A 20139-nucleotide genomic window follows, 5' to 3' on the forward strand; every position below is an offset into this window, starting at 1 on the left:
TTTTGCAAATGTTGTCCTGGTTAAAGTTTACATTTTGAAATCCCCTTTGTATGCATCCTTTTTCTTTCAAGCTCTTTCTGCCTTAATGTATCACAAGTGCCAAGAGTCCACTTTCCAGTGAGTTACAGGAGTAATGACCTGGTTCATATTTTTACTGTTATGCTGTTCTGTATTTCATTTTGTGCTGTTCTGTGCGAGCTGCTTGTTTCTCAGCTTATGTTTGGGTTACTGCTGGAGATAAGAGATAGGAGAATTATGTGCCATCCAATTAGGATGGTCTGATTAAGAGGTTTCTCTGGTGAGGGACACTAAGGCTGGGCTTGGGGCTTTTGTTAGAGAGAGATGAAGAGAGAAGACGCCAGAGAGAAGAGGTCGTAGGATTCAACTGGGAGCAGGGCCATGATTCGACGCCCGGGGTGAGATCGAAGGAGGATTGGTGACGGGGTAACTGTGAGCTCCAATGTGCACATTAGACTGTTTCATTAAAATGGGTCTTTTTCTTTCTTTTGTTCTTTCTTTAAATAACCCTTTAGTGCAACCAAGACTTCTAAAGCTAAATCTTCTAATTCTATGCGGTGAACTGTCTGTTATCTCCTGACACTCATTTGTATCAGGGTAATGAATTACACAGCATCCACACAAACAGTGGGTTTTGGGGTGGGTTTGTGCTTCAATCTCACACGTTTGGCAGGGCTGGAAATTGTCTTCCCTAGACTCACGCAGCTGAGGAAAACAGTGTTTCACAGGAAATGAAATTTCTTCTGAAATCATGATGTAATTGGGAAACAATACTGAGAAGTCATTGGTTTGAGCCAAAAAGCATGAATAACCCAGAAATTAATATCAGCTACCAGAAGAATGTCCACGTGACACCATAAAGTGTGGCAATCATTCCTTGCACAAACATTGCCTTACAGGTAACTATACTTGCCTTTTTGCTGGCTACGTGGAACAGTCTATGCTCCAAGTCTACACTGGTACCACTCCCCAACTTCTCCTATGCTGCATCGACGACTGCATTGGTGCTGGTTCTTGCACCCGTGCTGAACCTGTCAACTTCATCAACTTTGTCTCCAACTTTCATCCTGCCCTCAAATTTAACTGGTGCATTTCTAACCCCTCCCTCCCCTTTCTTGATCTCTCTGGTTTTATCTCTGGAGACAGCTTATCTACTGATATCTCTTATAAACCCACTGATTCTCAGTTACTTGGACTATACCTCTTCCTACCCTGTTACTTGTAAAAATGCCATCCCTTTCTCTCAACTCCTCCATCTCTGCTGCATATGTTCTCAGGATGAGGCTTTTCATTCCAGAGCTAAGTAGATGTCCTCCTTCTTCAAAGAAAGGGGCTTCCCTTCCTCCATCATCAACACTGACCTCACTCCATCCTCCGTTCCCCTCGTCCTCACCTACCACCCCACCAGCCACTGTGCTCAGCACATATTCTCTGTAACTTCTGCCATCTCCGACTGGATCCCACCACCAGGCACATCTTCCCTTCCCCCACACTTTCTGCTTTCCAAAGGGATCGTTCCCTACTCGATCCTGTCCCTCCCCACTGATCTCCCTCCTGCCACTTATACTTGCAAGTGGAACAAGTGCTACACCTGCCTCTACACCTCCTCCATCAGACCCTAAACAGTCCTTCCAGGCAAAGCGACACTTCACCTGTGAGTCTGTTGGGGTCATATACTGTATCTGGTGCTCCCAGTGTGGCCTCCTGTATATTGGTGAGACCAGACATAGATTGGGAGACTGCTTCATTGAGCACCTATGCTCTATCCGCCAGAAAAAGCAGGATCTCCCAGTGGCAACCCATTTTAATTCTTCTTCCCATTCCCATTCCAACATATTAGTCCATGGCCACTTCTACTGTCGCGATGAGGCCACACTCAGGTTAGAGGAGCAATACCTTATAGTTCGTTAGGGTAGCCTTGAACTTGATGACATGTACATTGATTTCTTGAAATTCCAGTAATGCCTCCCCTTCACCATTCCCCATTCCCATTTCCCTCTCTCATCCTATCTCCTTACCTGCCCATCACCTCCCCCGGCATGTCTCACCCTTCCCCTTCTTCCATGGCCTTCTGTGCTCTCCTATCAGATTCCCCCTTTCTCCAGCGCTTTATCTTTTTCACCAATCAACTTTCCAGCTCTTTACTTCATCCCTCCCCCTCTCCCAGTTTCACCTATCACCTACTACCTGGTATTTCTTCCTCCCGTCCCATCAACCTTTTTACTCTGACTTCTCATCTTTTTTCTCCAGTTCTGTTGAAGGGTCTCACACAAAAAGTTGACAGTTTACTTTTTTCCATAGATACTGCCCGGTCTGCTGAGTTTCTCCAGCATATTGTGTGTATTGCTCGGATTTCAGCATCGGGAGATTTTCTCTTGTTTGTGATTGTCTTACATGTATTTCAGCCAACTCCAGATGGGTTGATACAAACTCATTCTTAACTAGTGGGATTATACGTACTAAAATGGACAATTTTTTTGCACATTTTATGCAAATATGTTTTAGTTTACCAGGATTTCTTAATAAAATAAATTACAAAGCTATGAGGTATGTGTTGGCCGTGGTAGACTGGTGAACTGCTTTAAAAGGTGTGTGAGTAAACAAGCCATAATTACTATTAATTAATTAATAAATGATTTACAGTATATATACATCTATCTATATCTATATCTAGAAGTAGTAATACACAAAATCCTCATAGGTAGAGTGGTTTAGCCATGGCTTACATGAAAGTATCAGTTGAAACAAAAGGCTCGTGATATTGTGAAAAAGACCAGGAGACCTAATAATTAGGAACATTTCAGATTTCAGCAAACGAAGTATTTTCAGCAAAACAAAGTATAAGAAATTGACGAGAAAATGGAAAGTAGAACAAAAACAACGTAAAATCGCTAAGGTCTCTTTATGAATATAAAAAGGAAAAGACTAGTGTTAGTCAACAAACAGGAGAAATTAAATTAAGGAATAAGGAAATAGCAGAACCATTAAACAAATATTTTGTATCTGTCTTTAGTGAAGATAGATAATAGTGAACAACAGGTTGAGTGGTGGAGAAAACTATATCTCACACAGTAAAAAACTGTAAGAATGAATGGGACTGAAAACCGATAAATCACCAGCAGCTGATAACCTACAATCCAAGGCTTTGATTGAGATGGAGATAGAGATAGTAGATGCACCTTCCACAACAGGCACTGATTGGAAAGTTGCCCTTGTAAACCTAATCTTTAAGAAAGATATGAGAGAGAGAGAGAAAACAGGGAATTGAAAACCTACTTTGCCAAACATTGATGGTAGAAATACACAATGAGCAGATATTTATCACTTTTGCTGCCAATTTCTACCCTGATCTCACATTTATGTGATCCATTTCTGTCACTTTTCTTCCCTATTTTGGATGTCTGATTTCCTACCTCAGGAGACAGGCTAGCTACTAATATCTTTTTCAAGCCCACAGACTCCTCAGCTTATTTAACTATGCTTCCTCTCACTCTGCATTCTGTACAAATGCCTTTTCTTTTTTGTAGCTGCTTCATCTCTATTGCATTTGTTCCAATGACAAGCACTTTCACTCTGTTGTCTCTGAAATATTCTCCCTTTTCTTGAAACGTGGATAGCATTTTCAACTTCATTTCTTCTATTTCCTGCACCTCTGATTTCACCCCTTATCACCAAAACAGAACAAAGATTCATGTACTTTTTTCATAATTTCTGTCAGATCCAACAGGATCCCATGACCATTCACATCTTCCCTTCTCCTCCTCTTTCTGCATTTAACAGGGAACATTCACTTAGCGATTTCCTAGTTCACTCTTCCATCTCCACCACTCCCTGCCTCACGTTACCTTCCCGTGCAGTTGGAGGAGACGCAGCATTCATCCACTCCCTTCCTGGGAAACAATAATGTTACATGAAGCAAATAGCACTTCTCCTAAGTTAGTCTGTTGTATTTGGTGCTCACTATGTGACTTCCTCTACACTGTAGTAACCAAATGCAAGTTGGGTAATCACTTTTCAGTCGGCAGGATTGACTGAACTTCTGGTTGACGGCCACTTTAATTCAGAACTCAATTTCTATTCTGAACACTCTGTCTATGGTCTCCTATACTTTTACACTTCAGTTTTCATCTGGGCTCAATATTGAATTCACCAATGTTAGATAATTTGCTCTTCCCCCTCGATTGCATTAGGAATGGCCATTTATATATGTTATTCTTCTCCCCCATTTTTTTATTTGTATATTTTGGCTTGCTTAGCATATCACAGTAGTCCAGATGATACATCATCCAGGTATTACCACATTAGTGACACATTACACAAAGAAACTTCACTGTTCATTCGTCATTTCATCCTCTTATTGACACTGCCTTTGTTCCACCCATTGTATCTCCTTCACCTTCTGTTACTTCAGTTAACTTGCTTTTTCTTTCATTTCTGACAAATGGCCTTCAACCAGCCGTGATAATTGTTCTTGTTTCTTTTCACTGATGCTACTTGACTGGTTGAGCTTTGCCAGCATTTCTGGTTTTGTAAGATAAATGCTTTAATTTATGAAAGATGTGTTAACTAGACAACTAGAAGATAATAATAGGATTAGGATGAGTCAACATGAAAGGGAAGTCATTCTTGACTGAACCTTATAGGGCTTTTTGAGAATGTAACCAGTGGAATAGGTAAGGCCTAACCAGTGGATGTGGTGTATTTTAGAAGTACTTCAATAACGTGCCACACTGGAGGTTACTAAATAAAATTATAATGACACACAGGGGATTCTGATTAATTGGGATACAACGGGACCAATACATTTTAGCCAAATTTAGCGGCAGCCGAAGTTTCATGGAAATAGTTAAAATGGTATAAAAAAGACAAACTAACATATGTATTTAAATGAAATACAGAACAAATTAGAACACTACCAATAGTACCACAGTACTATGAAACTCCTGATAGTTATCAACGGAGGAATTCATTCAGTGTTAAAATGAATAAAATGGAGATGGAGTTCAACACAGGTAAGCGTGAGGTGGTTCATTTTGGTAGGTCAAATACGATGGCAGAATACAGTATTAATGGTAAGACTCTTGGCAGTGTGGAGGATCAGAGGGATCTTGGAGTCCAAGTCCATAGGACGCTCAAAGCTGCTGCGTAGGTTGACTCTGTAGTTAGGAAGGCATATGGTGCATTGGCCTTCATCAACCATGGGATTGAGTTTAAGAGCTGAGAGGTAATGTTACAGCTAAATAGGAGCCTGGTCAGACCCCACTTGGAGTACTGTGCTCAGCTCTGGTCACCTCACTACAGGAAGGATGTGGAAACTATAAAAAGGGTGCAGAGGAGATTTACAAGGATGTTGCCTGGATTGGGGAGCATGCCTTATGAGAATAGGTTGAGTGAACTCGGCCTTTTTTCCTTGGAGTGGCAGAGGATGAGAGGTGACCTGATAGATATGTATAAGATGATGAGAGGCCTTGATCGTGTGGATAGTCAGAGGCTTTTTCCCCAGGGCTGAAATGGATAACACAAGAGGGCACAGTTTTAAGGTGCTTGGAAGTAGGTACGGGGGAGATGTCAGGGTAAGTTTTTTACGCAGAGAGTGGTGAGTGCATGGAATGGGCTGCTGGTGACGATGGTGGAGGTGGATACAACAGGGTCTTTTGAGAGACTCCTGGATAGGTACATGGAGCTTTGAAAAATAGAGGGCTATGGGTAACTCTAGGTAATTTCTAAAGTAAGTACATATTCGGCACAGCATTGTGGGCCAAAGGGCCTGTATTGTGCTGTAAGTTTTCTATGTTTCTATGTTCTTTGTTTCTAAAATTAGGGCAGACACAGTGCAGATAATGGACTGCTTTCATTTAATGCTATTGACGATTGCATCCTTCAAATCTTCGTTTCCATTGCAACATTCAAGATGATTGTTGATGCCTTCAAATTCTTCAAGGTTCCTAATTTGTTGAAGTAGCAAAATTGTTTCACTTTCACTCCCGGCCATTTCTGGCATCTCTAAGCCTGAATGTATGAAACTGCAGTGAGCAAAACAGTTCTGAATTGCTTTACTGCTAATTTCTCACTAACTATCAGTGACGAAAATCAGTGCTTGTTGAACACAAAACACATGCAACTGACACTATTTAAAAACTATTCACTCTAAGCATAGTATAGTGTCTAACAAGTGCACATGACTGATGCTTGTTAGAACTTGTGTGGCAAGTCTCCAGACCCAATTAAACAGCACAGTGACCCACAAGATCACAAGACAAAGGAGCAGAAGTAGGCCATTCGGCCCATCGAGTCTGCTCTGCCACTCCACCATGAGCTGTACTATTCTCCCATCTAGTTCCAATTTTCGGCTTTTTTCCCATATCTCTTGATACCCTGACTAATTAGATACCTATCAATCTCCTCCTTAAACACCTTCAATGACCGGGCCTCCACAGCTGTATGTGGCAAGGAATTCCATAGAACCACGACCCTCTGGCTAAAAAAATTCCTCCTCATCTCTGTTTTAAATGGGTACCCTCTAATTCTAAGACTGTGGCCTCTTGTCCTGGACTCACCCACCAAGGGAAACAGCCTTTCCACATCTACTCTGTCCAAGCCTTTCAACATTCAAAATGTTTCTATGAGATCCCCTCTCATTCTTCTATACTGTACTGAATACAGTCCAAGAGCTGACAAACGCTTCTCATATGTTAGCCCCTGCATTCCAGAAATCATCCTCGTAAATCTTCTCTGAACTCTCTCCAACATCAGTACATCCCTTCTAAGATAGGAGGCCCAAAACTGCACACAGTATTCCAAATGAGGTCTCACCAATGCCCCACAGAGCCTCATCAACACCTCCTTACTCTTATACACTATTCCTCTTGAAATGAATGCCAACATAGCATTCGCTTTCCTTACTGCCAATCCAACCTGGTGGTTAGCCTTTAGGGTATCCTGCACGAGGACCCCCAAGTCCCTTTGCACTTCCGACTTTTGAATTTTATCCCCATCTAAATAATAATCTGCCCAATTATTTCTTCTTCCAAAATGTACAACCGTACATTTCTCAACATTGTATCTCATCTGCAATTTCTTTGCCCACTCTCCCAAACTGACCAAGTCTCTCTGCAACCTTTCCATTTCTTCAACCCTTCCTGCTCCTCCACCTATCTTGGTGTCATCTGCAAATTTAGCCACAAAACCATTTAATCCATAATCTAAATCATAGATATACATTGTAAAAAGAAGCGGCCCCAACACCGACCCTCGCAGAACACCACTAGTAACCGGCAACCAATCAGAATAGGATCCCTTTATTCCCACCCTTTGCTTTCTGCCTATCAGCTAATGCTCCACTAATTCCAATATCTTTCTTGTAATTCCATGGGCTCTCATCTTATTAAGCAGCCTCTTATGCGGCACCTTATGGAAGGCCTTTTGAAAATCCAAATACACAACATCCACAGCCTCTCCCTTGTTAATCTTATTTGAGATTACCTCAAAAAATTCCAATAGATTGGTGAGGCAGGATCTTCCCTTCATGAAACCATGCTGGCTTGGGCCTATCCTGTCATGCACCTCGAGGTATTTCATAGCCTCGTCCTTGAGAATCGACTTCAATAACTTTCCAACTACTGATATCAGACTAATAGGTCTGTAATTTTCTTTTTACTGCCTCCCTCCTTTCTTAAACAGCGGAACTACATTTGCGACTTTCCAGTCCTCCGGAACCATGCCAGAGTCTATTGATTCCTGGAAGATCATTTCCAATGCCTCCACAATCTCCAAAGCCACCTCCTTCAGAACCCGTGAGTGCACCTCATCTGGTCTGGAAGACTTATCTATTCTTAGTCCATTTAGCTTCTCAAGCACTTTCTCTCTAGTAATCTGACTGTACCTAATTCTATTCCCTCAGGTATGTTGCTAATATCTTCCACTGTGAAGACTGATACAAAATATTCATTTAGTTCCTCTGCCATCTCTTTGTTACCCATTATAATTTCTCCAGCATTATATTCAGTCGGTCCTATATCTACCTGTGTCACTCTTTTACTCTTCATATATTTTAAAAAAACTCTTAGTATCCTTTTTTATGTTAATTGCCAACTTCCTTTCATAATTAATCTTTTCTTTCCCAATGACTTTCTTAGTTTCCTTCCATAAGCTTTTAAAAGTCATCCGGTCCTCAGTTTGCCCACTAATTTTTGCTTCCTTGTACGCCGTCTCTTTTGCTTTTATTTTACCCTTAACCTCTCTCGTTAGCCACATTTGTGCCATTTTTCCACTCACGATTTTTTTTTCTTGGAATATATTTTTCCTGCACTTTCCTTATTTCTTGTAGGAATTTCATCCAATTCTGCTCTACCGTCCCTCCATCTAGCTTACTTTTCCATTCGACTTGGGCCAGTTCCTCTCTCATATCACTGTAATTTCCTTTGTTCCACTGAAAAATCGACACATCTGATACCAGCTTCTCCTTTTCAAATTTGAAACTGAACTCAATCATATTATGATCACTACTTCCAAGGATTCTATTACCTCCAGCTCCCTAATCGCCTCAGGTTCATTACACAGCACCCAGTCCAAAACAGCCGATCCCCTGGTGGGCTTATGGACAAGCTGCTCCAAAAAGCCATCCTGTAGGCATTCTACAAACTCCCTCTCCTGAGATCCAGTACCTTCTTGGCTTTCCCAATACACTTTCATATTAAAATCCCTCATAATTATCTTGACATTTTCCTTCTGACACGCTTTTTCTATTTCCAGCTGTAACTTGTAGTCCACATCCCAGCTGCTGTTTGGAGCCCCGTATATAACTGCTATTAGTGTCTTTTTACCCTTGCCATTTCTTAACTCGACCTATAAGGATTCTACCTCCTCTGATCCTATGTCCCTTCTTTCTAGTGATTTGATATCATTGCTTACCATCAGGGCCACGCCACCCCCTTTACCTACCTTCCTATCTTTCCTATACGCTGTGTATCCTTGGACATTCAGCTCCCAATCACATCCATCATTTAGCTATGACTCGGTGATGGCCACAATGTCATATCTTTTAACCTGTAGCTGTACAACAAGGTCATCCACTTTATTTCTAATGCTGCGTGTATTTAACTACAGTACATTTAGATCAGTATCTGTTTCTGATTTTGCTATATTTCTTACACACAGCAAATTATCCTGTCTATTCTCCTGCCTGTCCTTCTTGCCATCTTTGCTGCACAGTATCTTTGACTTATTTCTATTTTCCTCTCCCTCGATCCTAACACCCTGGTTTCCTTCCCCCTGCCAACTTAGTTTAAACCCTCCCTAACAGCTATATTAAACAATCCCGCCGGGATATTAGTACCCTTTGAGTTCAGGTGTAACCCATCGTTTTTGTATAAGTCATACCTTCCCCAAAATAGATCCCAATGATCCAAGAATTTGAAGCCCTGCCCCCTGCACCAGATATTCAGCTACACATTCATCTGCTTAATTCTGCTATTCTTACCTTCATTAGCGCATGGCTCAGGCAGTAATTCTGAGATTATTACTCTGGAGGTCTGGCTTTTCAATTTTCTTCCTAGCTCCCAGTAGTCTTCCTTCAGGACCTCCTCTCTTTTTCTGTCTGTCATTGGTACCAACATGTACCAAGACTTCTGGCTGCTCGCCCTCTCTCCTCAGAATACTCTGGACCCAATCTGAGACATCCCGTACCCTGGCACCAGGGAGGCAACACATCATCCGGGTATCCTTGTCTGGCTTGCAGAATATCTTGTCTGTTCCCCTCACTATGGAATCCCCTAACACTACTGCATTTCTCCTTGCTCCCTTGATCACGGCACTAGGCAGAGTGCCAGAGTCCTGTTGGTCTTCCTCTGTCAGGTCAACCTCTCCAGCAGTATCTAAAATGATATATTGATTTCTGAGGGCGACGGTCACAGGGGTGCTGTCCACTATCTCTCTATAGGTATTATCAATCACCTCCTCACTTTCCCTAATTAGCTGAAGGTCATCAGGTTGTAACTCCAGATCCCTAACATGGTCCTTAAGGAGCCTACAGCTGGATGACCTTCGACTCATAAGGGAGAACGAGGCAGTCATAGATGAGAGCTACAGGGAGGTAGTCACACCTAGGCTGTCGGAAGCAGGTCGTTGGGTGACAGTCAGAGGGGGGAAAGCGAAGGTGAGCAGACAGGTAGTGCAGAGCACCCCTGTAGCCACTCCCCTGAATAATAAGTTTACCGTCCTGGATACTGTTGGCGGGGACGACCGACCAGGTGTAAGCCACGGTGGCAGGGCCTCCGGCACTGAGTCTAACCCTGTGGTGCAGAAGGGTGGGATGGAGAAGAGGAGAGCTGTCGTCATTGGAGACTCTATAGTCAGGGGAGCAGACAGGAGATTTTGTGGACATGAGAAGGACACCCGCATGGTTTGTTGCCTCCCGGGTGTCAGGGTCCAGGATGTCTCTGACAGGGTGCACGACATCCTGGTACAAGAAGGAAAGCAACCAGAAGTCGTGATACATGTTGGGACCAACGACATAGGCAGGAAGAGGGATGAGGTCCTGAAGTGTGAGTTTCCGGAATTAGGCAGAAGGCTGAAGAACAGGACCTCAAGGGTGACGTTCTCAGGATTGCTGCCAGTGTTACGTGACAGAGATGGTAAGAATCTGAGGAGATGGCAATTGAATGTGTGGCTGAGGAGTTGGTGCAGGGAGCAGGGTTTTAGATTTTTAGATCATTGGGATCTCTTCTGGGGAAGGTGGGACCTGTACAGATTGGATGGGTTGCACCTGAACTCGAGGGGGAGCAATATCCTTGCAGGTAGGTTTGCTGGCATGGTTCGGGAGGGTTTAAACTAATTTGCGAGGGGGATGGGACCCAGAGCGATAGAGCAGTGAAAGAAGTGCATGGAGTAAAGCCAGATCTAACATATAGAGAGGGTTTGAGGAAAGAGAAGCAGAATAAATGGTGTAAAGACAGTAAGGTGGAAGGGCTGAAATGTGTGTACCTCAATGCAAGAAGCATCAGAAATAAAGGTGATGAACTGAGAGCTTGGATACATACATGGAATTATGATGTAGTGGCCATTACAGAGAATTGGCTGGCACCAGGGCAGGAATGGATTCTCAATATTCCTGGATTTCAGTGCTTTAAAAGGGATAGAGAGGGCGGAAAAAGGGGAGGAGGGGTGGCATTACTGGTCAGGGATACTATTACAGCTGCAGAAAGGCTGGGTAATGTAGCAGGATCCTCTTTTGAGTCAGTATGGGTGGAAGTCAGGAACAGGAAGGGAGCAGTTACTCTACTGGGGGTATTCTATAGGCCCCCTGGTAGCAGCAGAGATACAGAGGAGCAGATTGGGAGGCAGATTTTGGAAAGGTGCAAAAATAACAGGGTTGTTATCATGGGTGACTTTAACTTCCCTAATATTGATTGGCATCTGATTAGTTCCAAGGGTTTAGATGGGGCAGAATTTGTTAAGTGTGTCCAGGATGGATTCCTGTCACAGTATGTGGACAGGCCAACCAGGGGGAATGCCATACTAGATCTAGTACTAGGTAATGAACTGGGTCAGGTCACAGATCTCTCAGTGGGTGAGCATCTGGGGGACAGTGACCACTGCTCCCTGGCCTTTATAATTATCATGGAAAAGGATAGAATCAAAAAACGACAGGAAAATTTTTAATTGGGGATAGGCAAATTATAAGGCTATAAGGCTTGGTGTGAATTGGGATGATGTTTTTGCAGGGAAATGTACTATGGACATGTGGTCGATGTTTAGAGATCTCTTGCGGGATGTAAGGGATAAATTTGTCCCGGTGAGGAAGATAAAGAATGGTAGGGTGAAGGAACCATGGGTGACAAGTGAGGTGGAAAATCTAGTCAGGTGGAAGAAGGCAGCATACATGAGGTTTAGGAAGCAAGGATCAGATGGGTCTATTGAGGAATATAGGGAAGCAAGAAAGGAGCTTAAGAAGGGGCTGAGAAGAGCAAGAAGGGGGCATGAGAAGGCCTTGGCGAGTAGGGTAAAGGAAAACCCCAAGGCATTCTTCAATTATGTGAAGAAAAAAAGGATGACAGGAGTGAAGGTAGGACCGATTCAAATAAAGGTGGGAAGATGTGCCTGGAGGCTGTGGAAGTGAGCGACGTCCTCAATGAATACTTCTCTTCGGTATTCACCAATGAGAGGGAACTTGATGATGGTGAGGACAATATGAGTGAGGTTGATGTTCTGGAGCATGTTGATATTAAGGGAGAGGAGGTGTTGGAGTTGTTAAAATACATTAGGACAGATAAGTCCCCGGGGCCTGACGGAATATTCCCCAGGCTGCTCCACGAGGCGAGAGAAGAGATTGCTGAGCCTCTGGCTAGGATCTTTATGTCCTCGTTGTCCACGGGAATGGTACCGGAGGACTGGAGGGAGGCGAATGTTGTTCCCTTGTTCAAAAAAGGTAGTAGGGATAGTCCAGGTAATTATAGACCAGTGAGCCTTACGTCTGTGGTGGGAAAGCTGTTGGAAAAGATTCTTAGAGATAGGATCTATAGGCATTTAGAGAATCATGGTCTGATCAGGGACAGTCAGCATGGCTTTGTGAAGGACAGATCATGTCTAACAAGCCTGATAGAGTTCTTTGAGGAGGTGACCAGGCATATAGATGAGGGTAGTGCAGTGGATGTGATCTATATGGATTTTAGTAAGGCATTTGACAAGGTTCCACACGGTAGGCTTATTCAGAAAGTTAGAAGGCATGGGATCCAGGGAAGTTTGGCCAGGTGGATTCAGAATTGGCTTGCTTGCAGAAGGCAGAGGGTGGTGGTGGAGGGAGTACATTCAGATTGGAAGATTGTGACTAGTGGTGTCCCACAAGGATCTGTTCTGGGACCTCTACTTTTTGTGATTTTTATTAACGACCTGGATGTGGGGGTAGAAGAGTGGGTTGGCAAGTTTGCAGACGACACAAAGGTTGGTGGTGTTGTAGATAGTGTAGAGGATTGTCAAAGATTGCAGAGCGACATTGATAGGATGCAGAAGTGGGCTGAGAAGTGGCAGATGGAGTTCAACCCGGAGAAGTGTGAGATGGTACACTTTGGAAGGACAAACTCCAAGGCAGAGTACAAAGTAAATGGCAAGTTACTTGGTAGTGTGGAGGAGCAGAGGGATCTCGGGGTACATGTCCACAGATCCCTGAAAGTTGCCTCACAGGTGAATAGGGTAGTTAAGAAAGCTTATGGGGTGTTAGCTTTCATAAGTCGAGGGATAGAGTTTAAGAGTCGCGAAGTAATGATGCAGCTCTATAAAACTCTGGTTAGGCCACGCTTGGAGTACTGTGTCCAGTTCTGGTTACCTCACCATAGGAAGGATGTGGAAGCATTGGAAAGGGTACAGAGGAGATTTACCAGGATGCTGCCTGGTTTAGAAAGTATGCATTATGATCAGAGATTAAGAGAGCTAGGGCTTTACTCTTTGGGAGAAGGAGGATGAGAGGAGACATGATAGAGGTATACAAAATATTAAGAGGAATAGATAGAGTGGATAGCCAGCACCTCTTCCCCAGGGCACCACTGCTCAATACAAGAGGACATGGCTTTAAGGTAAGGGGTGGGAAGTTCAAGGGGGATATTAGAGGAAGGTTTTTTACTCAGAGAGTGGTTGGTGCGTGGAATGCACTGCCTGAGTCAGTGGTGGAGGCAGATACACTAGTGAAGTTTAAGAGACTACTAGACAGGTATATGGAGGAATCTAAGGTGGGGGCTTATATGGGAGGCAGGGTTTGAGGGTTGGCACATTGTGGGCCGAAGGGCCTGTACTGTGCTGTACTATTCTATGTTCTATGTTCTATAAATAAATGAAGGAAATCCTGCCAACTTTCTTGATTAATTTTTGTTCTTGCTGTGTTATCCCAATTAAGTGGCTGCACTGATTAACCAATAGCCCAATTAATTAACTGAGGACTGAGTAACAGATAGAAAATGGAGGGTGTGGGTAATTGATTTTTATGTCGAGTGCTGTGATTTGTGAGGTGCTTCAGGAATTGGTGCTGGTGTGTCAACTGTTCACCATCTATATTAATAATGTGCACAATGGTACCAAATATAATAAATCAAAATTTTATGATGTTTCTAAAAGTTTTGTTTGTGTCTTGGCAGGATAGATGCAGGGATAATGTTTTTTCTTGTCCGAAGTGTTTAACTAGGAATCACAGTCTCAAAAGAATGAGGTGGCCATTCAGAAAAAAACTTAGTCATTGACAGATGAATATCTAGATTTCTCTATCCTTTGGAGACCCAGTTACTGTATGATTTTTTTGTTGTTGTGTATAACTTGTAGAGAGATTGCAGATTGCAAGAACCACAAGGTTGTTACAGTAAGTGATTTTAACTTTCCACATATTGACTGGGACTCCCATACTATAAAAGGGCCGGAAGGGAAAGAGTTTGTCAAATGTGTTCAGGAAAGTTTCCTTAATCAGTACTGGATCTGTGATATTAGATCTCCTATTAGGGAATGAGACAGGGTGGGTGACAGGAATTTGTGTAAGGGAACACTTGCATCTAGTGATCATAATATCATTCGTTTCAAAGTAAATATGCAAAAAGATAGGTCTGGTCTGAGGTTTGAGATTCTAATTTGGAGAAAGGCCAATTTTGATGGTATCAGGAAGGATCTGGCAAGTGTGGAATGGCACAAGCTGTTTTCTGGCAAAGGCATATGTGGAAAGTGGGAGCCCTTCACAAGTGAAATTTTGAGAGTACAAAGCTGGTATATGCCTGTCAGAATAAAAGGCAATGATAACAGTTTTAGGACCTTGGTTTTTAAGAGATATTGATGCCCTGGTAAGGAAAAAAGGAGGTGCGAAGCAGGTAAAGGCAGGTAGGAACAAATGTAATACTTAATGGAGTATTAGAAATGTAAGAGGCCTTCCAGAAAATTACTAATATTATGGTATTATTCTATGCTATTCTGTACTATCCTATGTTCTATGTTTATGTAATGGAAACAGAAAGTCTCCTGATATGTGGGGGAGACATAAATTTACAATTACAACCAAAGTTAGACTCTTCCAATAGAAAAACTTACGAAACAAAGTCCTTACATAAGAAAGTTAACACTCTTTTTGAGGATGTTGGTCTAATTGATATATGGAGGGACCTTTTCCCCGACAGGAGGGATTACACTCATTATTCTGCCCCCATTCCGTATATACAAGAATCGACTACTTCATAACATTTGGAAAAGAAAAAGACAAAATAATCACCTGTGGAATTGGGACAATAGATGTAAGTGACCATGCACCTATATATTTATCTGTTGATTTTGACCTACAGTCAAAGACTACTATTTGGAAACTAAATTCAAGTCTACTCAATGATCCCTATTTTAAGGAAGAAATTAAAAAATAAATTGGTCTTTACTTAGAATTCAATGATAATGGAGAGGTTTCACCTCCCACTCTATGGGATACTCTGAAGGCTGTCTTAAGAGAGAAAATTATAGCGATATCTTCATATAAGAAAAAAATAAGGAATAAAACATTAGAGGAATTACAAAATAAGCTGAAGGAACTAGAAAAAAACACAAATTGAGCTTGGCACAGGATACACTACAGGAAATTAAAAAAATTAGGAATGAAATTAATAGTTTGGCTACACAAGAAATCAGAAAAAATTTAAAGTTTCTGAAATAGAGACTATGAAAGTGGGTCTTAAATCAATGAAAATATTGCTGTGGAAACTGAAAAAAAAAGATAGAAGAAAATACAATTAATAGAATTAGGGATCCAAGAACAAAAGTGATAAAAAATAAGCTAAGTGAAATTCAAGAAGCTTTTGAAATGTTTTACAAAACTCTATTTTCCAAAGTTCCGGGGGAAGCATAACCCAAATAGACACCTTTCTGAATTCTTTAGAGTTACCCACTTTAAGCAAAGAACAAAATAAAACGATGACTGCTGACATAACTGAAGCTGAACTAAAAGCTGCAATTAGTAGGCTTAAATTAAGCAAGTGACCAAGATCAGATGGATATATGGCAGAGTTGTAAAAAGAGTTAAGAAATGAGTTAATTCCTGTTTTACTCCCCACACTGAACTGGGCCCTGAGAAAGGCGCAAATGCCACCCAGCTGGAAGGAGGTGATAATCTCAGCTATACCGAAAGAAGGCAAGGATAAAACGGAATGTGGGTCATTTAGACCAATATCTGTTCTTAATGTGGATTATAGAATATTTACCTCCATCACGGCCAAATGATTAGAAGAGTTTCGACCCACACTGATACATAATGATCAGACAGGTTTTATACAACAACGCCAAACACAAGACAATATACGAAGGATTCTTCACATTATGGACCATATAAAAAAATGAAATTGAAGCAATAGTGATAAGTGTGGATGCTGAAAAGGCATTTGATTCGGTTAATTGGAATTTTCTTTACAGAGTTTTACATAGATTTGGTCTACATGACACGATTATTAAAACTATACAGGCACTATACGACAATCCTACTGCTAGGATTAAAATCAATGGATATTTATCTAAGCAACACACATCCCCCACCATGTTTCATGACAGGGATGGTGCGTTTTTGATGATGTGCGGTGTTTGGCTTATGCCAAACATAGCATTTAGCCTGATGGGTATTACAAGTGTACTTTTACTACAATCAATTGAAACACCTTGAGTGCACATTGGTCTCCAAAAATAGATCTCCATTTAACTAATTATATGACTTCTCAAACCCGTTGATTGCACCAGTGATGATTTGGTGTGTCAAATTAAGGGGGAGGGGGAGAGGAGGAGAGGGTGAACACTTATGCAATCAGTTATTTTGTGTTTCATATATTGGACCACTTTGTAGAGATCTGTTTTCACTTTGACATGAAAGAGTTTTTCTGGTAATCAGTCAAAAAAGTCAAATTAAATCTACTGTGATTCAATATTGTAAAACAATAAAACATGAAAACTTCCAAGGGGGTGAATACTTTTTAGAGGCACTGTATATATATCTAATGTAATTCAGAGTTCTGTTTCTATTATTGTGCATTGCATTGTACTGCTGCCACGAAGTTAACAGATATCAGGACATATGCCAGTGATATTAAACTTGATGCTGACAAATGCTGCAGGAACTCAGCATTTAAGGAAATGAATAGATAGTTGATGTTTTGTGTTGATCTTTCTTCAGGATTGAGAAGGAAAGGGGGAGATGCCAGAATAAAAAGGTGGGTGGAGGAGAAGGAAGATAGCTGGAAGATGATCGGTGAAGCCAGGTGTATGGACAGATAAGGACTGGAGAGGAAGAAATCTGATAGGAAGAGGACAATGGACTATAGGAGAGTGGGGAGGAGAGGACTCGGGGGGGAAGTAATAGGCAGGTGAGAAGAGATAAAAGGTCAGAGTAGGGAATAGAAAGGGATAAATTTGATTAAGAGAAAGGGAAATCAATATTTATGCTCTCAGGTTGGAGGCTACCCAGATGGAATATAAGGTGTTGCTCCTCCATCCTGAGGATAGACTCATCTTGGCACAAGAGGAGGCCATGGACTGACATGCCGGAATGGGAATTAACATGTTTGGCCACTGGGAAGTCCTGCTTGTGGCAGATGGTGCAGAGGTGCTTGATGAAGTAGTCTTCCAATTTACGCTGGATCTCACCAATGTAGAGGAGGCTGCATTGGGAGCATCATACACAACAGATTTGCAGGTGTAGTGTTGACTCACCTGGAAGCCTGCAACCCTGATTGGAGGTGAGGGAGGAGATGTATAGATAGGTGTAGCACTAAAGCTGCTTGCAGGTATAAGTGCTGGGAGGGAAATTAGTGGGGCAGGATGAATGGACAAGGAAATCCTGGAGGGAGTGATCCCTGTGGAAAATGGAGGTGGGAGGAGGGGGAGGTAAAGATATGTTTAGACATAGGATCCCTTTGGAGATGATGGAAGTTGTGGAGGATAATGTATTGGATGTGGAGGCTGATGTGGTGGTAAGCAAGGTCAAGAGGACCTTATCACTGTTAAGACAACAGGAAGATATAGGTCCATAATTCATTAAAAGTGGCAGCACAGGTAGACAGGGTTGTAAAGAAAACTTTTAGCACATTGGCCTTCATTAATCAATGTATTGAGTATAGGAGATGGGATGTTATGTTGAAATCGTATAAGATGTAGGTGAGGCCTAATTTGGAGTATTGGGTGCAGATTTGGTAACCTACCTACAGGAAAGATGTAAATAAGGTTAAAGAGAAAATTTACAAGGATGTTGCAGGGACTGGAAGACCTGAGTTATAAGGAAAGATTGAATATGTTAGGACTTCATAAACACAAGAAAGTCTGCCGATGCTGCAGTGTGTTGCTTTAGGTTAGGACTTTATTTCTTGGAAAGCAGAAGATTGAGAAATGTGATAGAGGTAAACAAAATCATGTGGGGTATATATAGGGTAAATGCCAACAGACTTTTTCCATTGAGATTGGGTGGGACTACAACCGGAGACCATGGAAAAGGTGAAAGGTAAAATGTTTAAGAGAAAAATGAGAGGAAACTTCCTCATTCAGAGTCGTGAGAGTGTGGAACGAGCTGCCAGCGTGACTGCTGCATGCGAGCTCCATTTCGATGTTTAAGAGAAGTTTGGATAGGTACATGAATGGGAGGGGTATGGAGGGCAATGGTCTGGGTGTAGGTCGATGGGACTAGGCAGTGGTATGGACTGGATGGGCCAAAGAGCCTGTTTCTATGCTGCAATTTCCTATGACTCTAAGACAACCAAAGTATATGGGTTAGCGTAGGAAATTAATGATCAGGTAGAAGGTCATTCACAATCTGAACTAAATCAGAGCTTTGAATCAGAAACCCTATTTCTGCTTCAATTTCTTGTACTGTTCTTATTTCCTTTTATTTAACCTAGCCTCTAATCCCTAATTGTTTAGTAACTGATTCTATTATCTTGAAAATGTTTTCCTTTCCTTGTGTGGCCTTCCATGTTGCACAATGACACAGAATGAGGAGCTGCAAGTGAGATATCGTTATATGGCTTTCCAGAACAGAAGTTGCTGTTTTCAATTTTCATTCTCGGATAGCTGAAAAGAAAAAACAACAATTGGATAGTAATATTAGAGTCGTAAAACACTACAGTGCAGAAACATAATCGTTGGCCCATCTAATCTGTGCTGAATCATTAATCTGCCAAGTCCATTCAACCTGTGCCTGGACCATAGCCCTCCCATCCGTGTACCTGTCCAAATTTCTCGTAAATGTTGAAATTGAGCCTGCATCCACCACTTGCACTGACAGCTCATTCCACACTCTCACCATCTTCTGAGTGAAGTTCCTCCTCATGTTTCCCTTAAACATTTCACTTTTCACCCGTAACCCATGACCTCTAGTTGAAGTCTCGCCCAATCTCAGTGGAAAAAGTCTGCTTGCATTTACCCTCTCTATATCCTTCATAATTTTGTATACATCTATAAAATCTTGCCTCATTCTCCTATGCTCCAGTGAATTAAGTTTATTCTTTTCCTGATGTATTCAACCTTTTCCTCAAGACCTGACAACATCCCTGTAAATTTTCTCTGCACTCTTTCAATCTTATTGATATTTTCCCTGTATGTAGGTGGCTAGACTACATACAATACTGTACTTCAAATTAGGGCCCATCAATGTCTTGTAAAATTTCAACATAACATCCCAAATCCTGTACTCAATACATTGTTTTTTGAAGGCCAATGTATCAAAAGCTTTCTTTACGACCCTATCTACAGTACCTGTGACACCGCTTTCAAAGAATTATGAATCTATATTCCCAGATCCCTCTATTTTACCACACTCCTCAGTGCCCTACTGCTAACTATGTTAGACCTACCCTGGTTGGTCATCCCAAAGTGCAACACCTCATACTTGTCTGCATTAAATTTCATCTGCCATTTTTCACCCCCTTTTTCCAGTTGGTCAAGATCCAGCCACAAGCTTTGATAGTATTCCTCGCTGCCCACTACACTCCAGTCTTGGTGTCATCCACAAATTTGCTGATCCAGTTTACCACATTATCATCCATATCGTTGAAAAAGATAACAAACAACAACAGACTCAGCACTGATCCCTGCAGCACGCTACTAGTCAGAGAGGCAACCATCTTCTACCACTCTCTGGCTTCTCCC

General features: G+C 41.9%; 1 long non-coding RNA gene across 4 annotated transcripts in view; it reads left to right on the top strand.

Annotated features, from left to right (window-relative positions):
- The first annotated feature begins 314 nt into the window (after positions 1-314).
- LOC134348352 (uncharacterized) overlaps positions 315-20139 on the top strand; it is a 37758-nt gene continuing 17933 nt past the window's right edge. Inside the window, exons 1-2 of one of the 4 annotated variants that reach the window (XR_010018403.1) lie at positions 328-444; positions 15156-15269. This is a non-coding gene — a long non-coding RNA (uncharacterized LOC134348352). Of the gene's footprint in view, positions 451-15155; positions 15270-20139 lie in introns of all 4 variants that reach the window. The other 3 variants (XR_010018401.1, XR_010018400.1, XR_010018402.1) reach the window with 3 other exon arrangements.

The sequence above is a fragment of the Mobula hypostoma genome, chromosome 1 (genome assembly GCF_963921235.1).
Source record: "Mobula hypostoma chromosome 1, sMobHyp1.1, whole genome shotgun sequence".
NCBI classification, from domain to species: domain Eukaryota; kingdom Metazoa; phylum Chordata; class Chondrichthyes; order Myliobatiformes; family Myliobatidae; genus Mobula; species Mobula hypostoma.